The 13,914-nt window shown below is 47.6% G+C and overlaps 1 protein-coding gene across 4 annotated transcripts in view; it reads right to left on the reverse strand.

Annotated features, from left to right (window-relative positions):
- Positions 1-13,914, reverse strand: part of LOC141104517 (uncharacterized) — a 44,140-nt gene that overhangs the window by 27,315 nt on the left and 2,911 nt on the right. Inside the window, exon 2 of one of the 4 annotated variants that reach the window (XM_073594104.1) lies at positions 9,328-9,387. The exons of the other annotated variants lie outside the window; for them this stretch is intronic. The gene's annotated coding sequence lies outside the window, so the exon portion shown is untranslated. The remainder of the gene's footprint in view (positions 1-9,327; positions 9,388-13,914) is intronic. 4 annotated transcript variants of the gene reach the window in all.

Genomic DNA, 13,914 nt, shown 5'->3' on the forward strand with positions numbered 1-13,914 from the left:
CGCACAGCATTATTCGCTGATGATATCCTCATTTTTACCTCTGACCCCAAGTCAGATATGCTCCACATCCAATAAATTTTTTCTCACTTCCGACCCTGTTCAGGGTTAAGGATAAACTTTTCCAAAAGTGAAATCCTATCACTTTATCATGCTCAGCTACCTCCATGGACAACCACGTTGGTTTTCCCTATAGCCAAGTCATATATTACCTACTTAGGGATCAAAATAGGTAAACTCCCTTCCTCCTTATACCACCTTAACTTCACCTCAGTAATTTCGAAGTTGATTGGATGCAGATATGTCTAAATGGAAAGGGATGCAGCATTTTTCTGTTTAAAAAACAGACCTGAACTGCCTTGCGGCTCAGTCTGGATTTGTCTCAAAAACTGAAAGGCAGATCCAGGACTGAACATCCCTGTGGAAGGGCCCCTTCACATGGCGCCACTCCACTCCATTCAGCAGAGGATCCGTGAGCAGATCCCCTACTGAATCGGAGCAAAACGGGAAGAAAGTCAGTTTTTTAGATCTGTGCCCATTCATTTTGTGTTCGCATTTAAGCCTCATTCACACGGGGTGATTACATCAGTGCCCTGTACAAGCGTGTTTTACCAGCTGGCAGTCCTATTCATGTGTACTGGGACACAGCCACTGTGTCCCATTATGACATCCATGCAGGTGTGAGGCCCCGATCGCACAGACACAGCCGGTGTGTCCCAATATGACACCCATTCCACTGCATGGCCCCAAACACATGGACACAGCCGCTGTGTCCCAATACACTCTCCATGTGGGTTCACAGCCCAGAAGGCACCAACACCCACATGGATCTCATATTGGGACACATCGGCTGTGTCCGCGTGTTTGGGGCCATGCACCTGCACAGATGTCGTATTGGGACACAGAAGCTGTGTCCCTGCATTGGGGGCCATGTACCCCCATGGATGTCATAGTGGTACACAGCAGCTGTGTCCCTGCATTCGCACCCACAAGAATGTCATATTGGGACAGAGGGGCTGTGTCCCTTTTTTTGGGCCATGCACCCACATGGATGTAATTTTGGACAGAGGGGTTGTGTCCTTGTGTTCGGGGCATTACACCCACATGGAGGTCATATTGGGACAGAGGGGCTATGTTCTTGTGTTCAGGACCATGCACCCACATGAATGTCATATTGAGACAGAGGAGCTGTTTTCTTGTGTTGGGGACCATGCACCTACAAGGATGTCATATTAGGACAGAGGGGTTGTGTCCTTCTGTTCGGGACCATGCACCCACAAGGATGTCATATTAGGACAGAGGGGTTGTGTCCTTGTGTTCGGGACCATGCACCCACATGGATGTCATATTGGGACAGGGGGGTTGTGTGCTTGTGTTGGAGACCATGCACCCACAAGGATGTCATAATGGGACAGGGGAGCTGTGTCCTTGTGTTCGGGACCATGCAGCTACATGGATGTCATATTGGGACAGAGAGGCTGTGTTCTTGTGTTGGGGACCATGCACCCACATGCATGTCATATTGGGACAGGAGGGTTGTGTCCTTGTGTTCGGGACCATGCACCCACATGGTTGTCATATTGGGACAGGGGAGCTGTGTCCTTGTGTTCAGGACCATGCACCCACATGGATGTCATATTGGGACACAGAGTCTGTGTTCTTGTGTTGGGACATTGCACCCACATGGATGTCATATTGGGACAGAGAGGCTGTGTCTTTGTGTTGGGGCCATGCACCCACATGGATGTTATATTGGGACAGAGGGGCTGTGTCCCAGTGTTGGGGGCATTGCCACAGTGTTCATTTTGACAACAAATTCTGATTTAGTTTTAGTCATAGTCTTTTGACAAAAATGCAATTTTTTTTGTGTTTGTCTATGTTCTTGTGTTCAGGACCATGCCCCCATATAGATGTCATATTGAGACAGAGGAGCTGGGTCCTTGTGTTTGGGCATCGCACCCACATAGATGTCATATTGGGACAGAGGGGCTGTGTCCTTGTGTTGGGGACCATGCACCCACAAGGATGTCATAATGGGACAGGGGAGCTGTGTCCTTGTGTTCAGGCCCTGCACCCACATGGATGTCATATTGGGACAGGGGGGTTGTGTACTTGTGTTGGGGACATGCACCTACATGGATGTCATATTGGGACAGAGAGGCTGTGTTCTTGTGATGGGGAATATGCACCCACATGGATGTCATATTGGGACAGGGGGGCTGTGTCCTTGTGTTGGGGACCATGCACCCACATGGATGTCATATTGGGACAGAGGGGCTGTGTTATTGTGTTGGGGACCATGCACCCACATGGATGTAATATTGGGACAGAGAGGTTGTGTCCTTGTGTTGAGGACCATGCACGCAAATGGATGTCATATTGGGACTGAGAGGCTATGTCCTTGTGTTGGGGCCATGAACCCACATGGTTGTCATATTTGGACAGAGGGGCTGTGTCCCTGTGTTGGGGCATTGCCCCCACACAGTGTTCATTTTGACAACAAATTCCGATTTAGTTTTAATCATAGTCTTTTGACAAAAATGCAATTTTTTTTGTGTTTGTCTATGTTCTTGTGTTCAGGACCATGCACCCTCATAGATGTCATATTGAGACAGAGGAGCTGGGTCCTTGTGTTCGGGCATCGCACCCACATAGATGTCATATTGGGACAGAAGGGCTGTGTCCTTGTGTTAGGGACCATGCACCCACATGGATGTCATATTGGGACAGGGGGTTGTGTTCTTGTGTTCGGGGGATTACACCCACATAGATGTCATATTGGGACAGAGGGGCTGTGTTATTGTGTTGGGGACCATGCACCCACATGGATGTAATATTGGGACAGAGAGGTTGTGTCCTTGTGTTGGGGACCATGCACGCAAATGGATGTCATAATGGAACAAAGAGGCTGTGTCCTTGTGTTGGGGCATTGCACCCACATGGATGTCATATTGGGACAGAGGGGTTGTGTCCTTGTGTTCGGGACCATGCACCCACATGGATGTCATATTGGGACTGAGAGGCTGTGTCCCTGTGTTGGGGGCATTGCCCCCACACAGTGTTCATTTTGACAACAAATTCCGATTTAGTTTTAATCATAGTCTTTTGACAAAAATGCAATTTTTTTTGTGTTTGTCTATGTTCTTGTGTTCAGGACCATGCACCCTCATAGATGTCATATTGAGACAGAGGAGCTGGGTCCTTGTGTTCGGGCATCGCACCCACATAGATGTCATATTGGGACAGAAGGGCTGTGTCCTTGTGTTAGGGACCATGCACCCACAAGGATGTCATAATGGGACAGGGGAGCTGTGTCCTTGTGTTCAGGCCCTGCACCCACATGGATGCCATATTGGGACAGGGGGGTTGTGTACTTGTGTTGGGGACCATGCACCTACATGGATGTCATATTGGGACAGAGAGGCTGTGTTCTTGTGATGGGGAATATGCACCCACATGGATGTCATATTGGGGACAGGGGGGCTGTGTCCTTGTGTTGGGGACCATGCACCCACATGGATGTCATATTGGGACAGGGGGGTTGTGTTCTTGTGTTCAGGGCATTACACCCACATAGATGTCATATTGGGACAGAGGGGCTGTGTTATTGTGTTGGGGACCATGCACCCACATGGATGTCATATTGGGACAGGGGGGCTGTGTCCTTGTGTTGGGAACTATGCACCCACGTGGATGTCATATTTGGACAGAGGGGCTGTGTTATTGTGTTGGGGACCATGCACCCACATGGATATAATATTGGGACAGAGAGGTTGTGTCCTTGTGTTGAGGACCATGCACGTACATGGATGTCATACTGGGACAGAGAGGCTGTGTCCTTGTGTTGGGGCATTGCACCCACAAGGATGTCATATTGGGACAGAGGGGTTGTGTTCTGGTGATGGGGACTATGCACCCACATGGATGTAATATTGGGACAGGGGGGTTGTGTCCTTGTGTTCAGGGCATTACACCCACATGGATGTCATATTGGGACAGAGGGGCTGTGTTCTTGTGTTGGGACCATGCACCCACATGGATGTAATATTGGGACAGAGAGTTTGTGTTCTTGTGTTGGGGGGCATTGCACCCATATGGATGTCATATTGGGACAGGGGGGTTGTGTCCCTGTATTTGGGGCATTGCACCCACATGGCTGTAATATTGGGACAGAGAGTCTGTGTTCTTGTGTTTGGGGGCATTGCACCCATTTGGATGTCATATTGGGACAGAGGGGCTGTGTTCTTGTGTTGGGGGCACTGCCCCCACACAGTGTTCATTTTGACAACAAATTCAGATTTAGTTTTAGTCATAGTCTTTTGACAAAAATGAAATTTTCTTGTGTTCTTCTATGTTCTTGTGTTCAGGACCATGTACTCACATAGATGTCATATTGAGAGAGAGGAGCTGGGTCCTTGTGTTCGGGCATCACACCCACATAGATGCCATATTGGGACAGAGGGGCTGTGTCCTTGTGTTGGGGGACCATGCACCCACAAGGATGTCATATTGGGACAGAGGGGCTGTGTTCTTGTGTTGGGGACCATGCACCCACATGCATGTCATATTGGGGACGGGGGGGTTGTGTCTTTGTGTTCGGGACCATGCACCCACATGGATGTCATATTGGGACAGAGGGGCTGTGTTCTGGTGATGGGGACTATGCACCCACATGGATGTCATATTGGGACAGGGGGGTTGTGTCTTTAAGTTCAGGACCATGCACGCACATGGATGTCATATTGGGACAGGGGGGCTGTGTTCTTGTGTTCGGGACCATGTACCTACATGGATGTCATATTGGGACAGAGAGGCTGTGTTCTTGTGTTCGGGACCATGCACCCACATGGTTGTCATATTGGGACAGGGGGGTTGTGTCCTTGTGTTCAGGGCATTACACCCACATGGATGTCATATTGGGACAGGGGGGTTTGTTCTGGTGATGGGGACTATGCACCCACATGGATGTCATATTGGGACAGGGGGGTTGTGTCCTTGTGTTCAGGGCATTACACCCACGTGGATGTCATATTGGGACAGGGGGGTTGTGTCCTTGTGTTCGGGACCATGCACCCACATGGATGTCATATTGGGACAGAGAGTCTGTGTTCTTGTGTTGGGGGGCTTTGCACCCATATGGATGTCATATTGGGACAGAGAGGCTGTGTTCTTGTGTTGGGGGGCTTTGCACCCATATGGATGTCATATTGGGACAGGGGGGTTGTGTTCTTGTGTTGGGGGCATTGCCCCCACACAGTGTTCATTTTGACAACAAATTCAGATTTAGTTTTAGTCATAGTCTTTTGACAAAAATGCAATTTTCTTGTGTTCTTCTATGTTCTTGTGTTCAGGACCATGTACCCACATAGATGTCATATTGAGACGGAGGAGCTGGGTCCTTGTGTTCGGGCATCGCATCCACATAGATGTCATATTGGGACAGAGGGGCTGTGTCCTTGTGTTGGGGGACCATGCACCCACAAGGATGTCATATTGGGACAGAGGGGTTGTGTCCTTGTGTTCGGGACCATGCACCTAAATGGATGTCATATTGGGACAGCGGGGTTGTGTCCTTGTGTTCGGGACCATGCACCTAAATGAATGTCATATTGGGACAGGGGGGTTGTGTTCTTGTGTTCGGGACCATGCACCCACATGGATGTCATATTGGGACAGGGGGGTTGTGTCCTTGTGTTCGGGACCATGTACCCACATGGATGTCATATTGGGACAGGGGGGTTGTGTCCTTGTGTTCGGGACCATGCACCTACATGAATGTCATATTGGGACAGAGAGGCTGTGTTCTTGTGTTGGGAACCATGCACCCACATGCATGTCATATTGGGGACTGGGGGGGTTGTGTCCTTGTGTTCGGGACCATGTACCCACATGGATGTCATATTGGGACAGAGGGACTGTGTTCTGGTGATGGGGACTATGCACCCACATGGATGTCATATTGGGACAGGGGGGTTGTGTCCTTGTGTTCAGGGCATTACACCCACATGGATGTCATATTGGGAGAGGGGGGTTTGTTCTGGTGATGGGGACTATGCACCCACATGGATGTCATACTGGGACAGGGGGATTTGTTCTGGTGATGGGGACTATGCACCCACATGGATGTCATATTGGGACAGGGGGGGTTTGTTCTGGTGATGGGGACTATGCACCCACATGGATGTCATATTGGGACAGGGGGGTGTGTCCTTGTGTTCAGGGCATTACACCCACGTGGATGTCATATTGGGACAGGGGGGTGTGTCCTTGTGTTCAGGGCATTACACCCACGTGGATGTCATATTGGGACAGGGGGGTTGTGTCCTTGTGTTCGGGACCATGCACCCACATGGATGTCATATTGGGACAGAGAGTCTGTGTTCTTGTGTTGGGGGGCTTTGCACCCATATGGATGTCATATTGAGACAGGGGGGTTGTGTTCTTGTGTTGGGGCATTGCCCCCACACAGTGTTCATTTTGACAACAAATTCTGATTTAGTTTTAGTCATAGTCTTTTAACAAAAATGCAAACAAAAATGCAATTTTAGTTAGTTTTGGTCGTATTTTAGTCATCTGAATTGTTTTAGTCATATTTTAGTTGGCTAAAATCTCCAGTATCATAAACAAACAATAATATTGCTTTTTGACAAACAGAATTTAAACTATAATATAAAAAAAACACACTGTAAACTGTATTGGCTGTAATGGTATTGCACATATTACCAGACAATACAGTGCATCTGTAAAGTATTCACAGCGCTTCACTTTTTCCACATTTTGGTATGTTACAGCCGTATTCCAAAATGGATTCAATTAATTATTTTCCTCAAAATTCTACAAACAATACCCCATAATGACGTGAAAGATGTTTGTTTGGAATTTTTGCTAATTTATGTAACCACTTAAGGATCGGGCCTATTTTTCAAACTTGTTGTTTACAAGTTAAAATCTGTTTTTTTGCTAGAAAATTACTTAGAAAAAAAAATATATATAATATTTGGGGGGTTCTAACACCCTAGAGAATAAAATGGCGGTCGTTGCAATACTTTCTGTCACACCGTATTTGCGCAGCGGTCTTACAAGCGCACTTTTTTTTAAAAAGCAGACCGCCTGCTGAAGAAGTGGATACCGGGATTATGGCAGCTAGCTTCTGCCATAACAACTGTATTCCACTTCAAAGAGCCACCGTATAATGACAGAGGGCAAGTGGTAAAGGTAAAGTCCGTAAGTGGTAAAAAAAAAAAAAATGTAAAAAAATAATCACATGTACATAAGTATTCACAGCCTTTGCTCAATGCTTTGTTGAAGCACCTGTGGCACCAAAACAGCTTCAAGTCTTTTTGAGTATGATGCTACAAGCTGGGCACACCTATTTTTGGGCAGTTTCTCCCATTCTTCTTTGCAGGACCTCTCAAGCTCCATCAGGTTGGATGGGGAGCGTCGGCACACAGCCATTTTCAGATCTCTCCAGAGATGTTCAAGTCTGGGCTCTGCTGAGCCACTCAAGGACATTATTCACAGAGTTAACCCGTAGCCACTCCTTTGCTATGTTGGCTGTGTGCTTAGGGTTGTTGTTCTGTTGAAAGAAACCTTCACCCCAGTCTGAGGTCAAGAGCGATCTGGAATAGGTTTTCCTCAAGGATGCCTCTGTACATTGCTGTGTTCATCTTTCTCCTGATCCTGACTAGTCTCCGAGTTCCTGACCCTGAAAAACATCCTTAAAGCACGATGCTGCCACCACCATGCTTCACTGTAGGGATGATATTGGCCAGGTGATGCCTGGTTTCCTCCAGACATGACACTTGCCATTCAGGCCAAAGAGTTCAATCTTTATTTCATCAGACCAGAGAATTTTGTTTCTCATGGTCTGAGAGTCCTTGAGGTGGGCTGTCATGTGTCTTTTACTGAGGAGTGGCTTCCGTCTGGCCACTCTACCATACAGGCCTGATTGGTGGAGTGCTGCAGAGAGGATTGTTCTTCTGGAAGGTTCTCCTCTCTTCACAGAAAAATGCTGGAGCTCTGTCAGAGTGACCATCAGGTTATTGGTCACCTCCCTGACTAAGGCCCTTCTCCCCTGATCACTCAGTTTGGCTGGGCGGCCTGCTCTAGGAAGCCTTGGTGGTTCCAAACTTCTTCCATTTATGTATGAAGGAGGCCACTGTGTTCTTCAGGACCTTGAATGATGCAGAAATGTTTCTGTACCCTTCCCCAGATCTGTGCGTCAATACAATTCTGTCTGAGGTCTACAGACAATTCCTTGGACTTTGTGGCTTGGTTTGTGCTCTGACATGCACTGTTAAGGGCACTTTCACACTGAGGCGTTTTTCAGGCGCTTTAGCACTATAAAAAGCACCTGAAAACTGCCTCACCTGCAGCCCCAGTGTGAAAGCCCGAGTGCTTTCACACTGGAGCGGTGCGCTTGCAGGACAAGAAAAAAAGTCCTGCAAGCAGCATCTTTGGGGCGGTGTATACACCGCTCCAAAACCACCCCTGCCCATTGAAATCAATGGGCAGCACTGCCGAAGCGTCTGCAAAGTGCTTTGGCAGTGGCACTTTTAACCCCTTTTTAACACCTTTGAGGGGAGTTAAAAACGCGCCGATAAATCTAGCGGTGCTTTACTGCTACCGCCCCCACCACCTCAGTGTGAAAGTGCCTTAACTGTGGGACCTTATATAGACATGTGTGTGCCTTTTCAAATCCTGTACAATCAACTGAATATACCACAGGTGGACTCCAATCAAGTTGTAGAAACATCTAAAAAATGATCAGTGGAAACCGGATGCACCTGAGCTCAATTTTGAGCATCATGGCAAAGGCTGTGAATACTTATGTACATGGGATGTTTTTCGTTTTTTATTTTTAATAAATTTGCAAAGATTTCGAACAAACTTCTTTCACTTTGTCAATATGAGGTATTGTTTGTAGAATTTTGAGGAAAATAATGAATTTATTCAATTTTGGAATAAGGCTGTAACACATAAGATGTGGAAAAAGTGAAGCGCTGTGAATACTTTCCAGATGCACTGTAAAACCTTTAAAACTTTAACAGTTCTCTGTTAGGCCCCTTTCACACTTATAGGACCTGAAAGTCACTCGACTTTGACGTGACTTGAAGCAATGCCTGTGTAATCTTGAGGTCTATGGATCTCAAATCGCATCAAAGTCAGACCAAAGCAGTGTAGGGACTACTTTGAAGTCGCTGCAACTTGTCGTTGCACAGATATGACCGGTACTCATTGGAAATTGTGTGGTACAACTTGTCATGCAACTTTGCAGTTCAAAGTTGCAGGACAAGTCACGCAAGTGTGAAAATGACCAGTTACACTTACCGGTAACTGGGTTTCTGGGAAGTCTTCCAGGACGGCACCCTGAGAGATGACTGGTCCCACCTGACAGGAAACACAATCAAGATAGAGGTTAAAAACCCCGCTCCTCCCTGTGCTCCTCAGTTGTGAAAAAGTATTGACCCACACCAGTGCACGAGAGTAAAAACACCTCCAATGTTCATCTATTTAACAAACACGAAATGGGTGGAAAGTGGGCCTGCCGTCCTGGAAGACTTCCCAGAAACATAGTTACCAGTAAATGTAAATGGTCATTTTCTCAAGTTGTCTTCCAGGAAGGCACCCTGAGAGAAGAGCAAGTAGCTCAGGCTTACCTTAGGGCGGGACAACAGCCTGCAGGACCTTTCTGCCAAAAGCCAGATCTTGAGGTGACAGAAGTTCTACTCTGTAATGTCTCAAGAACGTGTTCTGACTTGACCACGTTGCTGCTCTGCAGATCTGCTCTACCAATGCTCCAGCCCTTTCTGCCCAAGACATCGCCAGAGACCGTGTAGAATGTGCCTTGAGATTAGCTGGGACTATTCTACCTGCTTGTTCATAAGCTATGGAACTGGCTTGTCTGATCCATCTTGCAATCGTTATTTTTGATGCCTGCTCACCCCTCTTTGTGCCACAAAAACTGACTAACAGATGATGAGATTTTCTGAATTCCTTTACTCTGTCTAAGTAAAGCAGCAGACACCTTCTAATGTCTAGTAAATGAAAGGCTCTTTCTTTCTCGTTCTGTAGGTTAACACAAAAGGACGGGAGGATAATTTCCTGTGACCTATGAAACCATGAGGCCACTCTGGGAAGGTACAGGGGATCCTGCCTGAGGATGACTCTGTCCTCCAATAAACGAAAAAACGACTCTTTCATAGATATAGCCTGTAAATCACCTACCCTCCTGGCCGTTGTAATGGCCAGAAGGAAGGCCGTCTTAAGAGAAAGCAACTTAACTGAACTCTGAGCCAAGGGCTCAAAAGGTGCCCTGGTGAGGGCCTCTAAAGTCCCGTACACACTATCAGATTTTCTGCTGATTTTTGTCTTCAGATTTACCAAAACCATGTAGTGCAAGGGCCTGCCTGATTGCATACAAATTAAAACCCCTAAGGTTTGACCTCATATTATATGGTTTTGGTAAATCTGAAGGAAAAAAATCAGCAGAAAATCTGATAGTGTGTATGGGGCTTAAGACTGGAGATACAGTAAGTCCCACAGTGGAAATTTACTCATTTGGGGGACAACCTCTCCCTAGCCGTCACAAATCTTTTGATCAATGGGTCCAGGGCCAGTCTCCTGTCTAAAAAGCTAGACAGTGCTTCCACCTGGACCCTAAGGGTCCTGGTTGCCAGGCCTCAAACCACTCTCGGCTGTAGGAAGTCTAGGATCGTAGGGATGTCCTGTTGAAAGGTCCCCCTCGTTTCCCACCGAGAGAAGACCCCCCAAGACCCTGGCATAAATGTGTCTGGTAATTGGCTTTCTGCTCAGTAAAAGGGTCTCTATTACTTTCTCAGAGCACCCCTTCCTGCACAGGCTCTCCCTCTCAAGAGTCAAGCCGTCAATTTCAAAAATCCCGTGTTTGGGTGGCAAAGTGGACCCTGAAGCAGAAGGTCCTGACGCTCTGGAAGGTGCTGCGGGGAGGTCACCGACCAATTTCCCAGGGTGGTAAACCAGGTCCTTTTGGGCCACCAGGGAGCGATCAGGATCCGACTGCCCCTGGACCGACTCAGCTTCTGTATAATTCTTGGGATCAGTGCTAAGGGGGGGGAAAAGCATAAGCCAGGCTGAAATACCACTCTTGTGCTAACGTGTCCACCCCCTCAGACCCCTCCTCTCTGGACAGAGAGAAGAACTTTTTGACTCTCCGGTTTCCCCTGCGGGCGAAGAGATCTATCTCTAGGGTGCCAAACTGTTGACACACAAGAGAGAATACCTCGGGATTTAACTCCCATTCTCCCTTGGTGAACGGTCTGTCGACTGAGGAAATCCGTTTCTATGTTTAAAATGTCCCTTATATGTACCGCTGAAATCGAGGGAACTCTCTGTTCTGCCCACTCCAAGAGTTTCTGCGTTAAAGCCATCAGTGTGCAAGACTGGGTATCTCCCTGACGATTCAGGAAGGCCACCGTCGTCGAGTTGTCAGAGTGGACCTGGACTTCTCTCCCCTTGATCCTGTCCTCGAACACTCTTAGAGCCCCTTTGACTGCTAAGAGCTCCCTGAAATTGGAGGAGGAGGCTCTCTGGAGCCGGTTCCATACACCCTGGGACTGCAGTCCCTCTAGATGGGCCCCCCAACCCCAGGAGCTTGCATCGGTTGTCACCCTGACAAGCTGAAGCTGGATCTAAAGGTGACCTGCCCCCAACCTCTGAGGGTTGAGCCACCAGCGAAGGGATTTCTTTACCTCCCCGGAGATGGAAATCCACTCATCTAATGACTCTCTTATGCCATCCCAAGAGGAGAGTAGGAAATGTTGAAGGGTCCTGGAGTGGAGCTGGGCCCAAGGCACCGCAGGAATACAGGACGTCATGAGCCCCAGTGTCCTCATAATGAACCTTCGGGAGGCCTCCTTCAATTCTATCATAGATGGTACTGTGCGTATCAGGGCTTCTACCTTCTTCTGGGGAAGTACCAGCCTCTAAGCTACCGAGTCTATCAGGAGACTAAGGCAGACCTTGGTCTGGGATGGAGTCAGTGAGGATTTCTCCTGACTGATCAACCAGCCTAGGGATTCCAAGGTGCTTATCACCTTGTCCAGATCTGAGAGTAGAGAATCTCTGGAAAGGTTGTAGACCAATAGGTTGTCTAGATAGGGGATCAGTGTGATCCCATGTAGGTGTAGGAAAGAGATAACCTCTGCGAGAATCTTTGTAAAGACTCTAGGGCTGGCTGGCAGTCCGAAGGGTAAGGCCCGGAACTGCCAGTGTTGGGTACCCTGATCTGTGCATATTGCAAAGCGAAGAAATACCTGATGCTCCGGGAAAATGGGGACAAGCAGATATGAATTCTTTAGGTCTAAGGTGACCATAAAGATCTCCTTTAACAGATGCTTTCTGACCGTATGCACCGACTCCGACGAAGACGTGGGAATAAAATCCCCGTATTGACTTGCTGGTACTGGCAGGATGACCCCCTGGTCTGCCAACTGTCTGACACTCTCTAAAAGCCCTAAAGCTTTTGGCCTGTCCCTGGGTAGATGGGTTAGAAGAAAAGATTGGGGAGGTCTGGAAACAAATTCCAGTCTGTAGCCCTCTCTTATCCACTGAAGGATAAGAAGACTCTGAGAGACCTGTTCGCACTGTGTGACGAAATGTCAGAGCCTCCCCCCTACCCTGGTGCTGGCGTCACTTGGGATCCTTGTCTGCAGGCTTTGCGCGTGAGAAAAGGAGACCTCCCTTCTACTTGCCCCTGCCAATTACCCATTTTTTTGCCTTTTTTACGATTCTTAAAACGGTTGTTGACCTGGGGGCCTTGAAAAAAAGTTTCCTTTATCCTTTTTAGGCTTTACAGGAAACTTCTTTCCCTTTTCAGTGGACCTGGATAGGGTCTGATCCAAACCTGCACCAAATAGAAGGGACCCTTCAAATGGTAAACCACACAACCTTGCCCTTGATGTGTGGTCCCCATCCTAGGTCTTAACCCATACGGCCATTCTAGCCGAATTTGATTTTGCGGACATACGTACAGTTTCAAATGCCGCATCCGCAAGGTAGGCTACTGCCTTTCCAATCACTTCTAGGGAATCCAAGAGTTGCTTGGACTTGGAAGTATGCGCTACATGGTCCACTAACTTGTTTACCCATAAATCCGCATTTCTGGCTACACAGACCGATGCCAGTGCTGGGTTCATGGCCGCAGCACTGGCCTCCCAGGGCCTACGCAAAAGGGTCTCGAACCGGCGGTCCATCTGGTCCCGTATATTGGCTGCATCCTCAAACGAGAGGTCCAACTGCTTGGACACCTGTACTAGAGACGCATCAAGTCTGGGGGTCTTAAAGAACTTCTCCTCCTCCTCTTTGAAGGGGCACCTGCGTTTACAAATTTTAAATTGTAAAAGTTTCCTCTCCGGCTCTTTCCACTCCCTCAAAATAATATCCTTGAGGGACTGGTGGATAGGCAGGACCTTGGACTGAGGTCTCCAGCCCTCGGCCTTAGTCTTTAGAAAAAAAGAAAATGTTTCACTGTGGGGAAACAATCAAAAACTGAGGAGCACATGGAGAGGCAGGGTTTTTAACCTCTATCTTGATTGTGTTTCCTGTCAGGTGGGACCAGTCATCTCTCAGGGTGCCCTCCTGGAAGACGACTTGAGAAAGGAGCCTTAACTACTTCACTTTCCCCCCTTCTTGCCCAGGACAATTTTCAGCTTTCATCGCTGTAGCAATTTGAATGACAATTGCGCGGTCATGCGACACTGTACCCAAACTAAATTTTTATCATTTTCTTCCCACAAATAGAGCTTTCTTTTGGTATTTGATTCACCTCTGGGGTTTTTATTTTTTGCTAAACATACTAAAAAAGACCAAAATTAAAAAAAAATATGTCTTTGTTTCTGTTATAAAATTTAGTTTTCTCCTTCACTGATGGGCACTTAT

The sequence above is a fragment of the Aquarana catesbeiana genome, linkage group LG08 (genome assembly GCF_042186555.1).
Source record: "Aquarana catesbeiana isolate 2022-GZ linkage group LG08, ASM4218655v1, whole genome shotgun sequence".
Taxonomy (NCBI): domain Eukaryota; kingdom Metazoa; phylum Chordata; class Amphibia; order Anura; family Ranidae; genus Aquarana; species Aquarana catesbeiana.